Below are 22,175 nucleotides of genomic sequence, written 5' to 3' on the forward strand. Positions count from 1 at the left end.
ACGAATTTGCGCGATGGAGCTAGAGAATGCTGAGGGAGGGTGAGAGATGCCTAGAACGACTCTGACACTGTATCTGATGACTCCAGCTCTAATCGCTCTGCTTTGGCCTTGCTGATTGTCGAAGATCTCATCTCTGACCAAGCTGTTCTACCTGCTGCCAGTGAGATGCTGATGGTCACTGTAGAGGTTCATAATCAGGGTATGAGCTTTGGTCTGTCAAATCACGGTAATCATCTCGTGAACCTCCTTCTTACTGATCCCAACCCCAGAGGAAGTATGGGCAAGGGAAGTACAACTCAGGAGCTCAGCAGAAACCCCGTCTCACCCCGAACCCAAGAGAATTTACCCATAACCATGGATTCCATAACCATAATGGGGGAATTCCGCGTAACCACAATGGCCCTAGGAATGGAAATGGGAATGGAGCATGCAGCAATCAGAACCTCTCTAATCAAGCAATGCCCGCCAAGAAGGACTTGAGTCACATTACTTGTTTCAAGTGCGGGAAGATTGGACACTACGCCACCGAGTGTTCTGAAGCAAAGAATGGGAATGGCAATGGAAACTCTGGGAAGAAGCCCAACCCATTCAACAAGGGACAAGTGAACCACGTGAACATGGAGGAGGTTGAAGAGCATCCTGATGCAGTTATCGGTAAGTTTTTGGTTAAATCATTTACTGCAATAGTTCTTTTTGATACTGGTGCATCGCATTCATACATTTCAAGGGGATTCGTGGATAAATATAAGTTGCCCACCAAGGTACTTAGGACACCCATGTTAGTAAGCTCACCACGAGCGGAGTATATGGCTAGTCAGGGATGTCTTTTGATGCCATTAACCATAGGTAGGCATGTTTTCCCCTCAGATTTGATAATTTTGGAATCCCAAGGATTGGATGTGATACTTGGTATGGATTGGCTATCGATGTATGGAGGAAACATCGATTGCTCCAGTAAGTCAATTTTACTCACCACCCCAGAGGGAAAAGGATCAAGTATGTATCCGGGCATACTCCTAAGAGTACCAACGTAAATTCTCTCATGGGAATTGCTCAAGAAGAAGTGCCTGTAGTGAAGATCGAGACATTGAGTTTATGATAGAGTTATTGCCAGGCACCGGACCGATGTCGAAGAGACCATACCGGATGCCCGCAAATGATCTGGAGGAGATTAAGAAGCAGATCAAGGAGTTGTTGCAGAAAGGTTACGTTCGACGAAGTTGATCACCATGGGGAGCCCCAGTGCTCTTGGTTGAGAAGAAGTATAAGTCTCTGAGAATGGTTGTTGATTATCGGGCATTGAATGAACTAACAATCAAGAACAAGTACCCACTATCGATGATCAATGATTTGTTTGACCAGCTGCAAGGAGCTAAAGTGTTTTCAAAGATCGACCTATGACTAGGATTCCACCAGCTGAAAATTTGAGAAAAGGATATACCTAAGACAGCTTTCACCACAAGGTATGGGCTATATGAGTATACAGTTATGTCATTTGGATTGACTAACTCCCCTGCCTATTTCATGAGTATGATGAATAAGGTGTTCATGGAATTCATGGATAAGTTTGTTGTGGTGTTCATTGATGATATCTTGGTATACTCGAACGATGAAGAGGAACACAAGGAGCATTTGCGTTTGGTTCTTGAGAAGCTCAGGGAACATCAATTATATGCCAAGTTTAGCAAATGTGAGTTTTGGTTGAAGGAAGTTGGATTTCTTGGACATGTTATGTCAGGAAGGTATAGCAGTGGATCCTACCAAGGTTCAATCAGTCACTGAGTGGTTGGCACCCACCTCAGTTGGAGAGATCCGTAGTTTTCTTGGACTCACGGGATACTATCGGAGATTCATTGCGAATTTTTCCAAGATTGTGAAGCCCATGACGGCCTTGCTAAAGAAGGACACCAAGTTCCATTGGACTGAAGAATGTGAAGCAAGTTTCCAGGAGTTGAAGAAACGGTTGACTACGGCCCCAGTGCTGATTCTGCCGGATATACGCAAGGATTTCCAAGTGTATTACGACGCCTCTCGCTTAGGACTTGGAGGAGTACTTATGCAAGACGAAAGAGTTGTTTCATATGCCTCACGACAACTTCGACCGCATGAGTTAAATTATGCCACACACGATTTGGAGTTAGCAGTGGTAGTGCATGCACTCAAGACCTGGAGACATTTTCTTATTGAGAACCATTGTGATGTGTACACGAATCATAAGAGTTTGAAGTACATTTTCACATAGAAGGAGTTGAATCTCAGGCAAAGGAGATGGTTCGAGCTTATCACGGATTATGATATGAAATTGCATTATCATCCAGGAAAGGCCAATGTCATAGCAGACGCTTTGAGCCAGAAGAGTTATGCCAATACCTTCTTAAGTAAAGGATTGCCAAAGGAGTTAGCAGAAGATCTCAGGGAGCTTCGTTTGGAGATTGTTCGTAGAGGTTTTGTTACAACCATGGATGTTCAGTCGACATTGTTGGGAAAGATTCAGGAAGCTCAGAAGGATGACAAAGAAATGGCCGAGATAAAGGAGAAGATGGCTGAAGGCAAAGCCAAAGGTTTTCGTGAGGATGAGCATGACACCCTGTGGTTTGAGGACCGTATATCTGTGCCCAACAATGCAGAGATCAGGAAGTTGATATTACATGAAGCTCATGACTCACTATATTCGATACACCCCAGAAACACCAAGATGTATTTGGATTTGAAGGAGCATTTCTGGTGGACTGGAATGAAGAAGGATATTGCCGAGTATGTAGCCGTATGTGATGTATGTCAGAGAGTCAAGGCAGAACATCAGAAGCCAACAGGATTACTGCAGCCTATGCCGATACCCGAATGGAAGTGGGATAAGCTTGGCATGGATTTTATCACCGGATTACCAAGGACACGATCGGGATATGATTCTATCTGGGTAGTAGTGGATCGTTTGACCAAAGTCGCGCTCACTTTATCCCCGTGAAGACCACCTATACAAGCACGAAGTTGGCCAAGATATATATGACCAGGATCGTATGTCTGCATGGAGTTCCAAGGACCATAGTATCAGATAGAGGGACGAAGTTAACCTCAAAATTTTGGCACCAGCTGTACCAGACTTTGGGAACCAGGGTAGAGTTCAGTACAACATTTCATTCGCAGACAGATGGACAGACTGAGAGAGTAAATCAGATTCTGGAGGACATGTTGAGAGCTTGTGCGCTAGACTATGGGTCTAGTTGGGATGACAACTTTCCCTACGCGGAGTTCTCATACAACAATAGCTACCAGGCCAGTTTGAAGATGGCACCGTTCGAAGCCCATTATGGACGAAGGTGCAGAACACTGTTAATGTGGGATGAAGTTGGAGACCGTCAGTTGTTTGGACCAGATTTGATTAAGGAGTCCGAAGAGAAGGTTAAACTGATACGAGATAGACTGAAGGCAGCACAGTCCCGGCAGAAGAGTTATGCAGATTCAAAATGCAAGGAGGTAGTCTTTGAAATCAGAGACACAGCATATCTGCGAGTATCACCTCTATGAGGAGTTAATCGTTTTGGAGTTAAGTGAAAGTTAGCCCCGAGATTTGTAGGACCGTACCGTGTCTTGGAACGCATGGGAGAGGTTGCCTGCAAGTTGGAATTACCCGAAGGATTGTCAGGAGTTCATGATGTGTTTCACATTTCCCAGTTGAAGAAGTGCCATGCAGAGATGGACAATATCCCTCTGAGAGATACGGTGCCCCTGGAAGCAATTCAGTTGGATGGTGATTTGACATATGAGGACAAACCTGTAAAGATTCTCGACTTTGCCAACCGAGTTACTCGCAGCAAGGTTATCAAGTTTTGCAAAGTTCAGTGGAGTCACCATACCAAGGATGAAGCCACCTGGGAACGAGAGGATGATCTACGCAAGGACAACCCACACCTATTTTCTAGCCAACCCGAATCTCGAGGACGAGATTCATCTTAAGGGGGGGTAGGTTTGTAACATCCCAAATTTTCAATTTGGAATGTTATACATAGGTCATTCATGCATATCATATTTTATTGAATTTTTGCTTTGCGATCCTGAAAATTCTAAGCAACTCAAGGACCCACGGAGAGAGTTGGGAATTTCGTTATTTTCATATTTGAGTTTTCTCAAATTTTGAAAAGAGGATCATTTGGTTTTAATTATTTTCCGCAAAAATATTTCATATTAAAAAAAATATAAGAGGAGATGATATGACTTCTCCAAAATAAATGAAATATTAGAGGAAAAATATTAAAATCAAATAAGTTATTTTATTTGAGTTTTATAGCAATTTTATTAGAATAAGGAAAATTACGTGTTTTTCAAAATTGCATTAGAGGTCTAAAAAATGTTCACTTTGTCCGCAATATTATTAGAGGATCGTGAAAATTTATTTTAGGAATTTTGGATTCCATTAGTATTTGTTTTATTTGTTTTTCTGCGTCAGGATTTTTTTTATTTTTTTAAGGTAAGCGACCTACCGGGCTGTGTCCGGCCTGAACACTTGAACCGGCCCGCCTTATAAGCCACGCCCCCGCGACCCCGAGGCCCAGCAAGCCACGCCCCTGCCCTAATCCTAAGCCGCCTTGTCGCCGCGCCTTCCTGCCTCCGCCGCGTCGCCGCGTCGCCGTTTCGCCATCCCGCCGCCTCCGCACCCCGCCAACCTCGCCGAGGTAGCCGCCGCCATCAGTTTTCGCAAGAAAATCGTTCAGTTTTTTCGAAACCCTAGTTTGTTTTTTTAGATCGGTTTCTTTTCGGTTTCTCTCGGTTTAGTTAAATCTTGGACTTTCATCCATACGTTCGTTTTAACGAACGTTGTTCATCCGTTAGTTGCAGACAGCGAACGTTCGTTCGTTAGCCTGTTTGTAAGTTTTCATTTTTTTCCAGGGTTTTTCTGTGCTTATTTTCGATCGCAATTTCTGCCCTAATCTTCTTTCTAGTATATCTTTTCGCTCGTTTATCTGAATCAGGTGAAACAAGCTCCTAGATCTTCGTCTTGAAGCCCTCTTTCCATTTAACCAACTTGAACAAGATTTTGGTACTGTAAAATTTGACTTTAGTCCAGATTAGTAATTGGATCTTGTTTCTTTTGTTGTTTGAGTTTCGTTGCTCCGTTTGATTTGATTCTTTTTGCAAACCGGAGTTCTTCAGTTGAACTTTCTGGTTAGATATTCTTATTTGAGTTTTACCCATGCATCTTTGCTGGATTGCTTATGTATGTTATTGTTTGTTTGCGATAGAACACCCGGAGTGCGAAGCGTGCTACTACGAGTCTTTAGGATTTGCAGATCGTCAGCAACGCAAGTAACACTTTGATCATACCCCTTTATCACCCAGTTTTTATGCATTAGTTTCAACCCTCACACATTGCATGAGTAGGACATTTTAACATGTGGGTCTGGGAAGTAGACGATGAGGTAGAACCTATTACCTGTTTTATTATCAAACCCTGGGAGTAACTTCTACATTATGCTTATATTGGCATGCTATGCTTGTAGACGTGGTTTGGGTTTGAGTTTATCCATGACATATGTGAGTTGTTAATTAATGGTTCAACTTAAGGTGGCAACTTTAATACACATCTGGGTGGATTGTTTGTGGGCACCTGGAGAATCCAGTGTTCTCCAATGATATCCCGGAGTACCCGTGTGATCATCCTACGGTCCCCACCCAGGCTCAAAGGGATCATAAGAATATTCATGCTAGAAACTTCCCTGTGCAGCCACAAGCCATTATGGGCTCTGGCATAGTTGAGTATGTTGTGTGACCTCTTTCAGTGGTGGGCTAGCAGATGTAGGGGAAAGTAGGTGTAACAGTCCACCCAGAGTAAAGAGTTAATGCTTCTAAAAGACCGTGTCTCTGTCATCCGTTTCTCAACCACCCTGTAGTGCGAGAAATCCAACGGAGGAGATCGAGTCTTGTGGGGAAAAGTGCGCAAACCTCTGCAGAGTGTATAAACTAATCATGGTTAGCCATGTGCCCTGTTATGGACATCTTGAGTATCTGGTACTTGAATTATTGATTTGATCTCTTCACTCTAAACTAATTTGTTGGAATGCTAATGACTACTTTAATTGGGATTGAGTTGGAGGAACCTTCTCAATGGTGTTTCAACTACCATGATAGTTACATAAAACCATAGAGCCTCCACCAGCCATATATGTAACACCCCGGATGTAACTTTCCCAATTTGTACTCCAACTCTTGCCGTTTCTGGCGTTAAGTTATTTTATTTTCTCGGGTTCGGGTTTTTGTCTCCGTGTGTTGTTATCGTTGTCATGCATCTCATATCATGTCATCATGTGCATTGCATTTGCATACGTGTTCATCTCATGCATTCGAGCTTTTTCCCCGTTGTCCGTTTTGCATTCCGGCATTTCGTTCTCCTCCGGTGGTCATTTCTACCTTTATTTCGTGTGTGGGGATTAAACATTTCCGGATTGGACCGAGACTTGCCAAGCGGCCTTGGTTTACTACCGGTAGACCGCCTGTCAAGTTTCGTATCATTTGGACTTCGTTTGATACTCCAACGGTTAACCGAGGGGCCATAAAGGCCTCTGTGTGTTGCAGCCCAACACCCCTCCAATTTGGCCCAAAACCCACCTAAACCTGCTCCATCATCTAGAGCGTTCGATCACGATCGTGTGGCCGAAAACCGCACCTCATTTGGACTCTCCTAGCTCCCTCTAGGCCTATATAAAGGTCTCTCCCCGAAATTTCGGATCCCCTCCCCGAAACCCTAAAGATCGTCTCCGCGCGGCCGGACATTGTCCGCACCACGCTGGACACCGCCGCCAGCCATTCGCCGCCTGCCACGTCACCGCCACCAAACCCACCGCCGCCGAAGCCCGCCGCGGCCCGCGGAGGGCCCGCCCGAGCCGCCTACCGGGCCGCACGCCCCGCGCCCCTCCCCCGCAGACCCGCCGGCGCCGCCCAGCCGTCCGCCGCCGCCGTCCCGATTCACCGGCGCCGCCCCGCTGCCGCACCGGGCGCCACCGCGCCACCGCAGGACGCCGCACCACCGCCGTCCGGGCCCGCGCCCCTCGCCGCCCTCGGTTCCCGTGCCCGGCCGCGCCTCCCCGGTTCTCCAAGTCCGGCCACCATGTCCGTCCACTCCGGCGAAGATCCGGCCACCATCCTCGCCATCTCCAGCGAGCAGCGCGGCCACCTCGGATTGCGTGCCGCGATCCAGATCTGGCCGTGAACAGTAAACCCTAGGTCAAATTTCTTCTATGTCCCCAAAATCCCAGATCGATGTGCCCATGTTCTTAGCCTCGTAACTTTGCATCCGTAGCTTCGATTCATGCATATAGCATATCAAAAATTTCATCTCAGAGAGTACATCATTTCATTCCATTGCATCATTTTGATTTGAGTTCATCTTGATGCCCGAAATGCTGTTAGAAGAGGGCTACTTGAGTTAATTGTCAGATCTGCTAATCCATTTAGCTTTTTGTCATTTTTGCCATGATTATGGTGTGCATGATATGCCCTGATGCTCTACATATGTTTTGTTAAGGGTTTTGCCATCTCTCCAGAGGTGCAACCCATGTATTTCTGTGATGTGTGTGGTGACTAGTGCAAGCTTGCCAAGTGAGGCACTTGGTAATTCTGATTTCAGGGACTTAGCAATTCCACAGTCCTTGAGCTGTTTATCTCATGTTGTCATATGTTCATGTTGTTTCCTAGTGATCCGTGCCTCTTTTGAGGATGATCAGTAAGGATGTTTTATTAATCCTGTAGTGCTCTATCCATCCATGTCTTTGTTTGCAATTATGAAGCACCCTAGCTTGAGTCAATCGAGCTCTACTTTTGCTACTTTGTGAATCTGGGCAGATTGTCAACTTGTTTGCAATTTTGCCGATGATGTTGTAGTTGATCCGTGCATGCTATGCTTTTGTTCTTGCCATGTATGTCTTGAATTTTGTGTATTCTTGATGGGTGTATGCTTAGCTTATCATGACTAGCTTCGTAGTGAGTGCATCGAGCTCGTAAACATGCCTACTTGAGTTATGTTTCAGCATGTGTCAGTTTTCACTAAGTCTGAAAACTGATTATGTTTTTTGCTATGTTCACATGCTTGCAATTGTATTTTGTGATCCCTTTTGGCTCAAGGTCACTAAAGGACTTTTGTTAAGCTCTTTGAGTACCTCCATGCCATGCTTTACTTTGCCATGTTCAGGTCTTGTAGCATGTAGTTTTGTTGCCCCGAAGAGTGCTACCTGATCTGAAATTTCAGACAAGTGTTAATTTCACTAAGTCTGAGATCTGTTTACCATATGCATTTTTGCCATGCTTGTTTGAACCTGTTAATGGATGAATTGGCCATATCTCAGTGCTAGACTTTTGTTAAGAATCTTGAGTGCATCCCTTCCATGTATTTTGTTGTCATGTTTGGGTGTTTTAGCATGTTCATCTCTTTGCATTTAGATGGCTACTCGCTATATATCGCAGACCGGTGTCATATTTGATTTGCTTGCCATTTCCAAACCGTAACTCCGATTCCGGCGTTCTTTATATCGTTTTCAAACGATTTCATCTCATCTTTCCAGTGGCACATTTGGATTTCCAATTTGAGGCCAGGTTCATGCATTTCCTGTCAAATCTTTCATATGCATCCCGCATCGCATCCCGCGTAGCATATCATCATTGCATCATATTGTTTGATCCTTGCACGTGGTTGATTGTGCCCTTGTTGCTTGTTTGTCTTGTTTGGATAGATCCGGGAGATGAGTTCGCTAACGAGGAGCCCGTTAAGTTTGCTTTCGAGGATCCAGTCAACTCTGACAACTTTGCAGGCAAGATGATCATACCCTCGAAATCACTACTATCTTTGCTATGCTAGATTGCTTGCTCTTTTGCTATGCCAATGCTACGATGGCTACCATTTGCTTTCAAGCCTCCCAAATTTCTATGTCAAACCTCTAACCCACCATGTCCTAGCAAACCGTTGATTGGCTATGTTACCGCTTTGCTCAGCCCCTCTTATAGTGTTGCTAGTTGCAGGTGAAGATTGGAGACTGTTCCTTGTTGGAACATTTATTTACTTGTTGGGATATAATTATATTATCTTGTTACCTTAATGCATCTATATACTTGGTAAAGGGTGGAAGGCTCGGCCTCTCGCCTAGTGTTTTGTTCCACTCTTGCCGCCTTAGTTTCCGTCATATCGGTGTTATGTTCCCGGATTTTTGCGTTCCTTACGCGGTTGGGTTATAATGGGAACCCCTTGAATGTTCGCCTTGATTAAAGCTTTTCCAGCAATGTCCAACCTTGGTTTTACCATTTGCCACCTAGCCCCTTTTCCCCTTGGGTTTCCGGAGCCCAAGGGTCATCTTATTTTAAACCCTCCCGGGCCAGTGCTCCTCTGAGTGTTGGTCCAACCTAGAGCCCCTTCCAGCGCCACCTCGGGGAAACTCGAGGGCTGGTTTTAGTTGTACGGATTGCTTATCTGAGTGTGCCCTGAGAACGAGATATGTGCAGCTCCTATCGGGATTTGTAGGCACATTCGGGCGGTGTTGCTAGTCTTGTTTTAACCCGTCGAAGTGTCTTGAAGAACCGAGGTACTGAGTCTGATCGGAACGTCTCGGGAGGAGGTCTATTCCTTCGTTGACCGTGAGAGCTTGTCATGGGCTAAGTTGGGACTCCCCTGCAGGGATTTGAACTATCGAAAGCCGTGCCCGCGGTTATGGGCAGATGGGAATTTGTTAATGTCCGGTTGTAGATATCTTGAACCTTAACTTAATTAAAATGAATCAACCGTGTGTGTTACCGTGATGGCCTCTTCTCGGCAGAGTCCGGGAAGTGGACACGGTGTTGGAGTAATGTTTGCGCAGGTTGTCCTCTAGTTTCTCGCTCACGCTTTGCCTCCTCTTCTCGCTCTCTTTTGTGAATAAGTTAGCCACCATATGTGCTAGTCGCTTGCTGCAGCTCCACATATATTTTTTACCTTGCCTTACCTATAAGCTTAAATAGTCTTGACCGCGAGGGTGTGAGATTGCTGAGTCCCTGTGGCTCACAGATTACTATTACACCAGATGCAGGGCCTGATGATTCCGCTCCAGGTGACGCGCTCGAGCTCAAGTGGGAGTTCGACGAGGACTCTCAACGTTACTATGTTTCCTTTCCTGATGATCAGTAGTGGTGCCCAGTTGGGGGTGGTCGGGACTGTGTCGCATGTTGGGTTATCTTTTATTTTGGCGCCGTAGTCGGGCCATGAGTGTTTGGATGATGTATGTTATTTATGTACTTGATTGACATGGCGAGTGTAAGCCAACTATGTTATCCCTTTTTTTATTATCTATATTACATGGGATGTTTGTGATGATTGCCTGACTTGCGACATATGCCTTCAATGCCATTATGCCTCTAAGTCGTGCCTCGACACGTGGGAGATATAGTCGCATCGAGGGTGTTACAATATAAGCATGTAGTGATAGCATTTATCTGTTCATTGTTCTCTTATGTTACTTTGCCAGCATATTTCATGTGCTGACCCGTTTTCAGGCTGCAACGTATCATGTTGCAGACTTTTCAGACGACAAGTAAGATGCCCTACGTCGTTTGTCATGCACTCAGCGATGCCGTTGGAGTTGATGGACTCACTTTATCTTCCACGCCTTCCGCTGTTATCGTAATTAGATGGCCTTAGGCCATACTTATTATAGTAAGTTCTCTTTTGATACATTCGATGTAATAAGTGTGTGATTGCTACTCTGTTATAAATCCTTCGAAGTACTGTGTGTGTCAGCATTACCGATCCAGGGATGACATTGAAGCACAAAGACTTGACCATTTGAGGTCGGGTCGCTACAGAATGTGAGCAGGTGATGGCAGTATCAAGCGGAGTAAAAACACGGTCTTCAAAAAAAGAGTGCTACCTCTTGGTGGAGATAGCACCCCGGTTGTACATGCACGAGTACCAGCCCTACCACACATAACCAAGACTCTCGCAGACTTTACCCCTATTGCAATGGACAGAGAACCAGCTTCACCCAATCTAACCCCAACCACAGCAGATAGTAACCCAGTTCCTGTTGACACAACACCATCTCAACAACGGAGCTCCCAAACAAGAGAAGTTAGTAAGGCGGTTGCAGTGCCCAAAGCGCCAGTACTACCACGGCAGACCCCAACTCCACCAGTTAGTACACCTATAGTACACCTATTCCTGTGGAGGAAGCACAACCAACATCTATTGCATTTGATGTTGTTAAATCCTATGTGCGTATCTTCCCATCTTGGAAATATTATACTGAAGACGAAGGAAAATGCCAATTGCAGGTGTTTGTCCAGGAGTTATGTGTAAGTAATGTTATTCATGGCAATTACTTTGCTTTGTGCCATACATTCTACCTCCATGATGGTTATAATACAGCAAATTTTCCCACTTTACTCTATAGAGAAGGACCGATTTGGAAACTCAGGATGAGGTAACCTATGCCAATACCTCTGCTATCTTCAAGAATGCTTGGTGGCAGTATCAGAATTACCTGAAGAAAAGATACTTCACTAGCAAAGAAGCTCATCAAATTCCCTTACATTCTCCTAAGACACATTTACTGGACGATGACTGGGAACGCCTTGTTCTGTACTGGTCCGGAACAAAGAATGTGGTAAGGTCTATGAACTCATTTTATTTTAGGTACTATAAGCCTGCGTCTTACTGTACTCTGTTCATGTAGAACAAGTGCTTTAACCTGAAGAACAATTGTTCTCATTTAAGATTTCATTGCTATCGTGCATACTACTTTGCTCTTGTATCACTATACTTACTCATACAAACTTATTTTTAAATTGAATGATCCAATCGAAACTCCAATGGCACAACAGGTATGTTTATGCATGTTCCTTTAACAGGTTTGCTCTTATAAATAGCTCTGTTGATTTCAATTTTAATTGTGTATACAGTTGACTTCTCATATCATGCACATTACTAGCATCACAACAGGGCCAATAGTGTTGTTGTACATGTAGACCCGTGGTACCCATCTAAAATCTTGTTGTGCCATGTAGTTTCCCATGCTTTGTATTCTTTCAGTGCTGCTTTCTCTTGAACTGATATGATTTCAACTGTGTCTCTATTTTGATTTGGCAAGACAATGCAGTGACCATAGGACATAGATATATGTTTGTTTCATGCTTTTATAATGTACTACTCCCTCCGTCCCAAAATAAGTGACTCAACTTTATAGTAGCTTTATACAAAGTTAGTATAAACTTAAGTCACTTATTTTGGGACGGAAGGGGTACTTGGCAATAGAAGACTTGGTAGTTTAATCTTGTCCACCTTACTAATGAACTAGTTCACCGAAATGAGTTTCATATACTAGTACATGCTAAACCTGTTATGTGTTTTGTTGTTTCTTCTTTTAGAATGTTGACAGAATATTGGGGAACATTGCCTTATTATGCAACGGTAGAGGAAGTAATGCAGATAAGGTTTAGGATAGTGAGACATCCTTGTTGGTCTCCAACAAAGCTGATAAAATAGCTAAGGAAAACAATCTTGAAGACAGTGATACAACCCCAAAGTCTTGTCTTGGTTTAGTGTTCGAGTTACTGGCCACTACCACTCGCACATGCTATTCAAACTCACTGTCTGAATCAGTTCGGTTTCTTGAGTCTCAACTACAAGATGAAAGACATCGATCAGCTGTGCTACGACAAGAAGCGGAAGGACTGCGGAAGTCCCTGGAGCATTCAGATGCAAACTTTCTGGTGCAACAGCAAGCGTTGGAGGATTTTAGCTCCAAACAAAACAAAGCTAATAAGCTTGCTAAGCTTATTGCCAACATGGTGGATACCAAGGATAACGTTTCTTGAACTCTTCTGAAGTTGTTTCAGTTATGGACTTGTTTTTCTGCCGCGTTTATTTGCACCGGTGGCCAATTTTGATGGCCAGTATATGTAATACGCTGCTTTGTTCCCTATATTTGCACTGGTGGCGAACTTTGATGCCCAGTGGATGTAATATGTGTAATAGCTGTAATAGGCTAGCGTTAGTTGCTTGCTTATTTATTTACTTATTGTCTTGTTTAGTTGCTTGCTTGTAGTCATTGCAGTTCTTTTTCCATGATTTTCTAGTGGCCACATTAACCTATTTTTGGTAACTAGGCCACAATAATCATGGCAACACACGGACTGTTGTAACCATGGGCCTCCTGTGGGACGTAGGATCCATGGGCCTTCTATGGGCCATACGATCCATGGGCCTTGTACGGGGTGTATGATCCATGGGCCTTCTACGGGCTGTATGATCTATGGGCTTTCTACGGGCCATAGGATCCGTGGGCCTTGTATGGGCCGTAGGATCCATGGGCCTTCTACGGGGCGTATAATCATTTCGACAAACATGTTCCTTACTATCCGTGGACCATAACGGGCCGTTAATAGGCCGTATTTGATAATGCTATGCAAACACCCCAATGTGTTAACGGGCCCCAAATGGCACGAATGTAACCACGCGCTGAATTTGGCCCACGAACGGAACATGCCAAGAACGGACCGTAACTTACCGAATTCTAGAAATGAGTCCAAGAATAAATGGCCCTTAGAAGGCCAAAAGTTAACACGGGCTGGAAACGGCCGACAGAATAATGGGCCGTTAATGGGTATAAAGTGATACACTGTTCATTATGGGCCAGTTTCATCTTGGGCCTTTAATGGGCCCAGAGTTACAAAGGGCCTCATATGGGCCGAAATACCTCATGGGCCATACATGGGCCGGAAGTTACAACAGGCTGGAATCATATTGGACGGCCTAGATGTAGCTACTGGGCTTAATTCCGATAGGCCGTAATGGGCTGGGAGTTATCGGGCCATAAATGGGCTATATTCGAACATGCCGTTAATAGGCTTTCCATGGTCCGGCCCGTTACCTTTTGACCAAGTCAAATGGGCCGGCCTTTTTACCGGAATGGGCCTCTGTTGGGCCGTGCCACGTGTCGACATATCATAGGCGCCTCATCTCCAATGAGTGGATGACATCTATCCCAACGGTGAGGCAACACCTGTTTCCTCCGGCCAATGAGAATTTTACACGTGGAAAATCCCATCGGTCCGGGCTGTTAACGGGTTATCGGAACCAAAACCAGACCCGATAGTTTAACGGTGACCCGTTACGGTGGATGCCATGTGTCGGTCACCGTTGATGAAAACACTTCCATGACTCGCCATTTATCGTCATGGAAGTGGACACTTCCGTGATGATAATTTTGGTAATGTCATGGAACACTTCAACGACAGCACAAGTACGACTATCTTAATTCTATCATAAAGTCATCATGGATGTACATACATGACAGAAAACGTGACCTACTGTGACAAACACGTATCATCACAGAAGTGTCTTTTTTTGTAGTGTCATCCTCATTGGTGCCTCTTTGTCAGTGCAACAAACCCTGGGTCCGTTGCCCAGACTGTGCACCGGCACGGGAGCAAGTTTACAGCACCAAGGACAGGCCAAAGTATAGGAAATCAAGATTCTCAGAAGGTCGACATGCAGATCAAGAGGACCAAGACCAAGCTAGAGAAGCAAGAAACCACCAGGAGAAAAGTCTCCCTTGCTGGGCAGGCGAGCCCGGCAAGGACGGTGTCGTGGTTTTGTCACGGCAGATGTCCTTGTAAAAGGACTTAGTCATGGAGCCATCGCTACGGGTTAGCTTAAAGGGGTTAAACCGGACAAGGGACACGAGAGTTTTATACTAGTTCGTCCTCTTACGATGAAGGTAAAAGCCTACATCTAGTTGTGATGGAATTGTTGGGGTTTCGATGACCAGGGAGCGAATCCACTTTGTCTGGCTCTCGAGTTGTTGTTGTGTGTTGTCCCTAAACCGCCGCGGGTCGCCCCTTTATATACATAGGTCGACACCCGTCGGTTTACAGAGTCCCGAGGCCGGATCGTTAACGTATCCAACTCGGTCTCTATCCTTCCTATCTTACAATGCAAGTTACATGAGAAAGTCGGTTTACATCTACAGGCCTTAACCCGCCTTTGGGCCTCGGGCCTTCATAAAGCGCCACCATCCTCACATCTTCATGGGCTTCTAATCTTCATGGAGTTAGCCCGGCTACTCCTGGCCGGTTTACATCCAGTAGTAATATCCCCAACATTAGGCCCCAGATTGATTTGAACTTCTTCATGTCAATCTTCAACACTTAGAAGAATTCCTCCTTTGCATCTTCACCTTGATATTGTAAACTGCCGTGACGTCATCCTCCAGGATCATGATAAATCGCCAGGACGTCACTTGTTATATAAAAATTATACATCTCACCTTCTGTTAATGAGCGTCCGACAATCGAGGCGACCGCTCCGTTATATATCCAATTTTTGGCTCCTTGATTGTCGCGCCTATCACGTCTCCATTTACCTTATAAATAGGGCCAATAGTTATTTTCTTTTCCTCCCTTCGTCTCCTCGCTTCTTCTTCCTCCTCACGACGTCCCTGCACCCGAGCACCGCTGCCGTCGTCGAGCTTCGCCTCTGCATCAAACTTGGCCGATGCATCGACCTGGTTGCATCAGAAAGACGCGGCACACCTCCGCTACCTCAACAGCTGTTGTAAGCCTTTCCTTCTTTCCTCTATAGATCCATTAGGGTTCATGCGGGTTCATGTCGCTCTTCACGTGTTCTTCGTCAACCCATAGATAACAGAGCTTGATCTTGACGTGTTCCGCACAGTAGCTATGGTACTCCTTGTCTTGGCCATTTAAACCAAACCTTAAAGACCTAATAACCTGATCTGGACCTTTTGTGAACTGCTTCGGTACCAAACATTTTTAAGTCTCAATATTTTCCCTTTTCCTGACTTACGGTAGATCCAAAATTTCAATGCAATCTTTCGAAACCTGTTTTACCTTACGTACTCATTCTTGCCTTAGATCTGTATCTTCCTTATCCGCATATGCGGTTTATCCTTGTAGAAAGTAATCTATCATATACCATTAGTCCCCTTGTAAACCACCAATCCCTTTATCTCCGTTGTCATACTCCGGTTTAATAATATGTGTATACCTATGTTTCTGCTTATCGCTTTATCATTCATAATTGCATCAGCCTCCGGTTTACCAATTTCACATACTTGGATTCCTTTTCCCTGTTGTACCTTATGCATCACCATGAATGAATCGTAAACCAGCATTATTTTCTTCCCAGCTTTTCACTTGCAATGGCCAAGCAGTTTTATTCCTGCAACTAGGTCCCTTCCTAGATTACTGAGGAGCAACTGAATGGAATGGTTAAGATCGGTACCTTACCACAGAAAAATGAAATCCGATGGCGAGTTCCTGGGCCGAAAAATCCTCCTACCCCCAAAAACAGAATGAAGTGGTGGTGATTGTTGATCATATAGGCCGTGACTTTAAGCTGCCCGGATCAAAGTTTTTTCGAGATGTACTTGCTAGCTTTCAGCTACATCCTCAAGATATTGGACCCAACTCGGTATCCAATGATGAGGACATCAATACCATTGTTACACCCACAGCCCCTACTGTTACATATACTGGACCAATTATCAGGGCTCGCGCACGCCAATTAAATTACCAGGTACTTTCGTTTCTTGGTAATGATTCTAATGTTCATGAGATTATGATGCTGCCTAAATTGGATACATTTGTTTTGCTTACAAATGAAGGGCCTAGCTTGTAGAAGGATGAACATTGGAGCAAGAACACGCATGGAGTTGATGGCATGCGCAAGGGATCAAGAACGGAGTTACAAGTGATGATTTCAGGACTTTGAAGCCGCCATAAGGAGTGCATGAAGCCTTGGACGAAATATACAAGATGCCACTTCATAATATTCGTCCATAGGCTATTCTAGGTGCTGCGTCACCTTATTAATGGGCCAGGCCCATGTAATTTCGAAATACTTAAGTATAGGCTATTTTTAGAGTCCGGATGTGTAGGGAAACAAGAGTTAGGGTTGGGTTCGGACCCCACCCTCAAGGGCCACGAAATTCCCCCCTCTTCCTCCATATATACAGCCCTTAGGGCATCGTTTAGACTTTGGGTTTTGTTTAGATTAAAAGTTCGCCATAGCTGCAACTTCACGTACCTCGTTTGTGTCCAACGACCAGACCAAGACGTCACAGAACCCCACCTTGATCAATAAAGCTTTCATCTTATATTCGCAATATCCCGATTGCAATCTCAGTTTCTTGCTTGTTCTTCGTTTGTTCGCAGGAAACAGACCCTCGTGGTCAGGTTGATCGTGCTCCGGCGTGGTCAATAACCCTCAGAAGTTGGTTTAGCGATTGCTAAGGCGCGACGTCTCGCACGTTCGTAGTCGGATCGTCAAGGTCTACTCCCACAGAAAACGATAGCCACCATCTCATTGAAACATCGGGACACCTTAGCCTCTATCATCCAATATATGCAACTTTCATGTCTTTTGTGAAGCGTACCTTCAAGAAGAACCAACTGTTGAGCTGTTCCGTGATTTCTTCCATTCAAACCGTCACACTGAGTTTTTAGACGGACCCAATACGGAACTTGGCGGCGTCTCAATTCAGAAAAGGAAAGAGGTTGAATTTCCTCATGCGAAACTTCACAGTCACCCAAAAGAGTGGAATCAAACATGGTTCTACTACAGAGACACCTCTGCTGAAGATGAAAACCCTCTGCCGGGTTATCGTGCTCACCGGCTTGCTAATACTCATCTACTTCCGCAACGACCAAGTGCCCAGGAACGGGCCTCGTACGCACCTCAACTCGCCAAGCTGAGAGCCTTCCTGGCCAACGGTTTAACAGGCGTGGACTTCGTCCGTTGCTGGATATCCTGGAGCATTTTGCCGTTAAGTCGCCGCTCCGGCTTAATGTGTGAGTATACTGCTGACGTTCAAGACTCTCAACGTCATATCAATATACAGTTTTTCATAGATTAGATCGAGTCTGTTCTTCATACCTACAGTCCACGAAAAAGCCACAAAAAAATTAGGGTTAGTTCATCATATTCGAACCAATCTGAGCCTTTGCATAATCTTTTTAGGGTTTTTGCTTTGTTGAATTTGCGGTTGCATCGTCGTGTCAAGTTGCTGGTCTTAGAGTCTAGTCTTTTAGAGTTTCGAGTTCTGGTCATAAGTTGTCACGCCGCCGCCGCACCATCATCATCGCCCATCTACCACTTTTGCTTATCCGCCACTGCTGTGAATCCATATCCATATACCACCACCAATCTGTATCCATATACCACCACCAATCTCTATCCATATACCACCACCGCTACCATATACCACCACCGCTGCCATATACCACAACCATATATCCACCACCAATCCGAGTTCTTCTCATATTAGGTTTGTTCTTGAGATCAATCTAAATTCCGATTCGTGTTTCCTTGCCTGCGTAGGTCAAGGAAAAAAAAAGAGTCTGGAGACCCCCGAGCAGTTTTTAGGCCAAAATTTTCACGGGCAAATTTTTTTTCCCTATCCTATTTTTAGGCTTTTCTGAGTCTTTTGAGCCACGTGCCATCATAGTGATTTTTAGTCGCACTTTTTCGTCGTCGCTTCGCTGATTTCCAAAAAAAAAGTGAAAAAAAAAATTTCGTGCCCATCCTATCAGTTTGACGAGAGAAGAGTTTTGAGACACTCGCCATTATAGTGATTTTTCGCAAAAAAAAGAGGAGCGCAAAACAAGGAGCGCAAAAAAAATAAAGAGCGAAAAAAAAGAGAGTTCCAGAGTGTGCTTTTCCCTTATTTACGTGAAGCGCCGTGATTTTGTTAGTGTTCTAGGCTCGCGTCTCTAGCACGGTCTAGCCTAGGACTAGCACAGTACCGTCGTTGAGCGTTTATTGAACTTTGCATCTCTGAATTGATTATTGCTGACCCTTTTTGCTACCATACTATAAGCCTTCCTAGCTCCACATACATCTACATCATGTGTTTGACTCTCCCTGGCAATCGCTCTATCCAAGCTTTTGAGAGTTTTGACTACAACGGTTGCCGATCACCGCCTGCTGCTGGGTAAGAACTGGTAAGAATTTGAGATTTGCTTGACGGATTTGTGACACCTGCCACCACCACCACTTGTTAGTAGTCTGTAGGATCATATTCTTGTGTGTTTCTATTGCTGCTAACCATGCCAGGATCACAAGCCGACGAGACTGACTGGGAGAACTTGACGAACAACGAGCTTCATGATACGTTTCAGCAAATGATGAGTGGACAGGTGCAAGATGTGATAAACAGATTTGAAGAGGCCATGGAGAAGATAGATGGCATGGAGAAGACGTTTGAAACAAAGCTCGATAACAAGTTTGCCGAATTGCTTTCGCGTTTTCCACCACCACCACCGGCTGCTCCTGCCGCACCTCTACAACAAAAGCAACAACACCGACTACCTCCACGTCGGGAAACAGCCCTCCGCTGAGCGAGCCGTGTCCCTCTTCAGTCGGGCCAAACTGCTGGTGCTGCTGTTGATACTTCTGTGGCTCCTACTGCTGATGTGGAGGAGGATGATTATGTGGGAGATTATGAGGATGAGGTTGATCAAAATCAGAACTACGTGCCACCACCAGCACAGCAACCACCAGGTCGTCCACATGCAAATAATGGCAATGGTAGGGCTCACCCTCAGGTACGAGATCATGACCATCTCCCTAAACTAAAATTGAATATTCCACCATTTGAGGGTAGATATGTTCCTGATATATATCTTACTTGGGAGTTAGAAACTGAACAACGATTTACATGTTTACAATATCCCGAGGAGAGACGTGTTCCTGCTGCTGTTTGTGCTTTCACTAGTTTTGCATGTGTTTGGTGGTCTGAGCATTGTAGATTATATCCTATTCCGGCTACTTGGGCTGCTTTGAAAACTGCTATGCGTACTCGTTGGGTTCCACCATATTATCAACGTGAATTACTTCAAAAATTGCAGGGCTTAAGACAGGAAAAAAATTCTGTAGAAGAATATTATCAGGAATTACAAACTGGCATGATTAGATGTGGTATTTTTGAGGAGAATGAAGCTATGCTTGCACGTTTTATGGGTGGATTAAATAGAGAGATTCAGACGATTCTAGAGTATAAGGAGTATACTAATATCACTCGTTTATTCCATCTTGCTTGTAAAGCTGAATGTGAAGTGCAGGATCGACAGGCATTGGCGCGGACTAACTTTTCTGCAGGTCGACCTTCATCATGGACACCACGTGCATCATCTACTTCCACACGTTCTGCTACACCGGCGCCTCCGTCGGCTACCACCTCCAACCGTGATACAATAAAGCAGGCACAATCAACACTATCTGCCAAGAGCACACCTTCTGGGCCTGCAAAGAGCTCTTCTTCATCCATGGCATCAACAGGGCAAACACATGATATTATTTGTCAACGTTGCAAGGGTGGAGGTCATTATGCGAGAGAATGCCCATCTAAGCGTGTGATGATTGTTACTGAGGATGGTGGATATGAGTCCGCTAGTGACTATGATGAGGAGACTTTGGCTCTTATTACACGTGACGAACACGGTGGAGACGATTCTGATCATGAGACGCAATACATGGCTCCTGAAGATGCTGACAAGTATGAATGTTTAGTTGCTCAACGTGTTTTGAGTGTGCAGGTTAGACAAGCTGAGAAAAATCAGAGGCATAATTTGTTCCATACAAAGGGAGTTGTGAAGGAACGTTCTGTTCGCGTGATCATAGATGGAGGGAGCTGCAATAACTTGGCTAGCATGGAGATGGTGGAGAAGCTATCTCTCACCACAAGACCACATCCACATCCTTACTACATCCAATGGTTCAACAACAGCGGCAAGATTAAGGTAACACGTACTGTACGTGCGCATTTTAGTATCTCTACATATGCTGATTATGTTGATTGTGATGTGGTACCTATGCAAGCATGTTCCTTATTACTTGGTAGACCATGGCAATTTGATAAAAATTCTGTACACCATGGTAGAAACAATCAGTATACTCTTGTTCATAACGATAAAAATATTACTTTGCTTCCTATGACTCCTGATTCCATTTTGAAAGATGATATTAATAGAGATAATCAAGCAAAACGGGAGACAAATAAGAGTGAAAATCAGATTGTGGCAAAAGAATTTGAGCACCAAATGAAGCATAATAATAAATCATCTACTGTTGTTTCTGAAATTAAATTGAAAAGTGCATGTTTACTTGCCACCAAATCTAATATTGATGAGCTAGATTTTAGCAAATCTGTTTGCTATGCTTTTGTGTGCAAAGAGGCATTATTTTCATTCGAGGACGTGTCTTCCTCTTTGCCCCCTGCTGTCACTAACATTTTGCAGGAGTTCGCTGACGTCTTTCCACAAGACGTGCCACCGGGATTACCACCTATTCGAGGGATTGAGCATCAAATTGACTTAATTCCTGGTGCTTCGCTACCCATCCATGCACCATACCGTACCAATCCAGAGGAGACGAAGGAGATTATGCGTCAAGTACAAGAACTGCTCGACAAAGGTTATATATGCGAATCCCTTAGTCCTTGTGCTGTTCCTATCATTTTAGTGCCGAAAAAGGATGGTACGTCACGCATGTGCGTTGATTATAGAGGCATTAATAATATTACTATTCGTTATCGTCATCCTATTCCTAGGTTAGATGATATGCTTGATGAATTGAGTGGCTCTACAATATTCTCCAAAGTTGATTTGCATAGTGGATACCATCAAATTCGTATGAAATTGGGAGATGAATGGAAAACAGCATTTAAAACTAAGTTTGGATTATATGAGTGGTTAGTCATGCCTTTTGGGTTAACTAATGCACCTAGTACTTTCATGAGGTTAATGAACGAAGTTTTACGTGCTTTCATTGGACGATTTGTGGTAGTTTACTTTGATGACATATTGATTTATAGCAAATCTTTGGAGGAACATTTGGAACATTTACGTGCTGTTTTTATTGCTCTACGTGATGCACGTTTGTTTGGAAACCTTGGAAAGTGCACCTTTTGCACCGACCGAGTATCTTTTCTTGGCTATGTTGTTACTCCACGGGGAATTGAAGTTGATAAAGCCAAGATTGAAGCTATTGAGAGTTGGCCGCAGCCCAAAACGGTCAGACAAGTGAGGAGTTTCCTTGTCCTTGCTGGTTTCTATAGGCGTTTTGTGAGAGATTTCAGCACCATTGCTGCACCTCTCAACGAGCTTACAAAGAAGGATGTGCCTTTTGTTTGGGGTACCGCACAAGA

The sequence above is a fragment of the Triticum urartu genome, chromosome 4 (genome assembly GCF_003073215.2).
Source record: "Triticum urartu cultivar G1812 chromosome 4, Tu2.1, whole genome shotgun sequence".
Classification (NCBI taxonomy): Eukaryota; Viridiplantae; Streptophyta; class Magnoliopsida; order Poales; family Poaceae; genus Triticum; species Triticum urartu.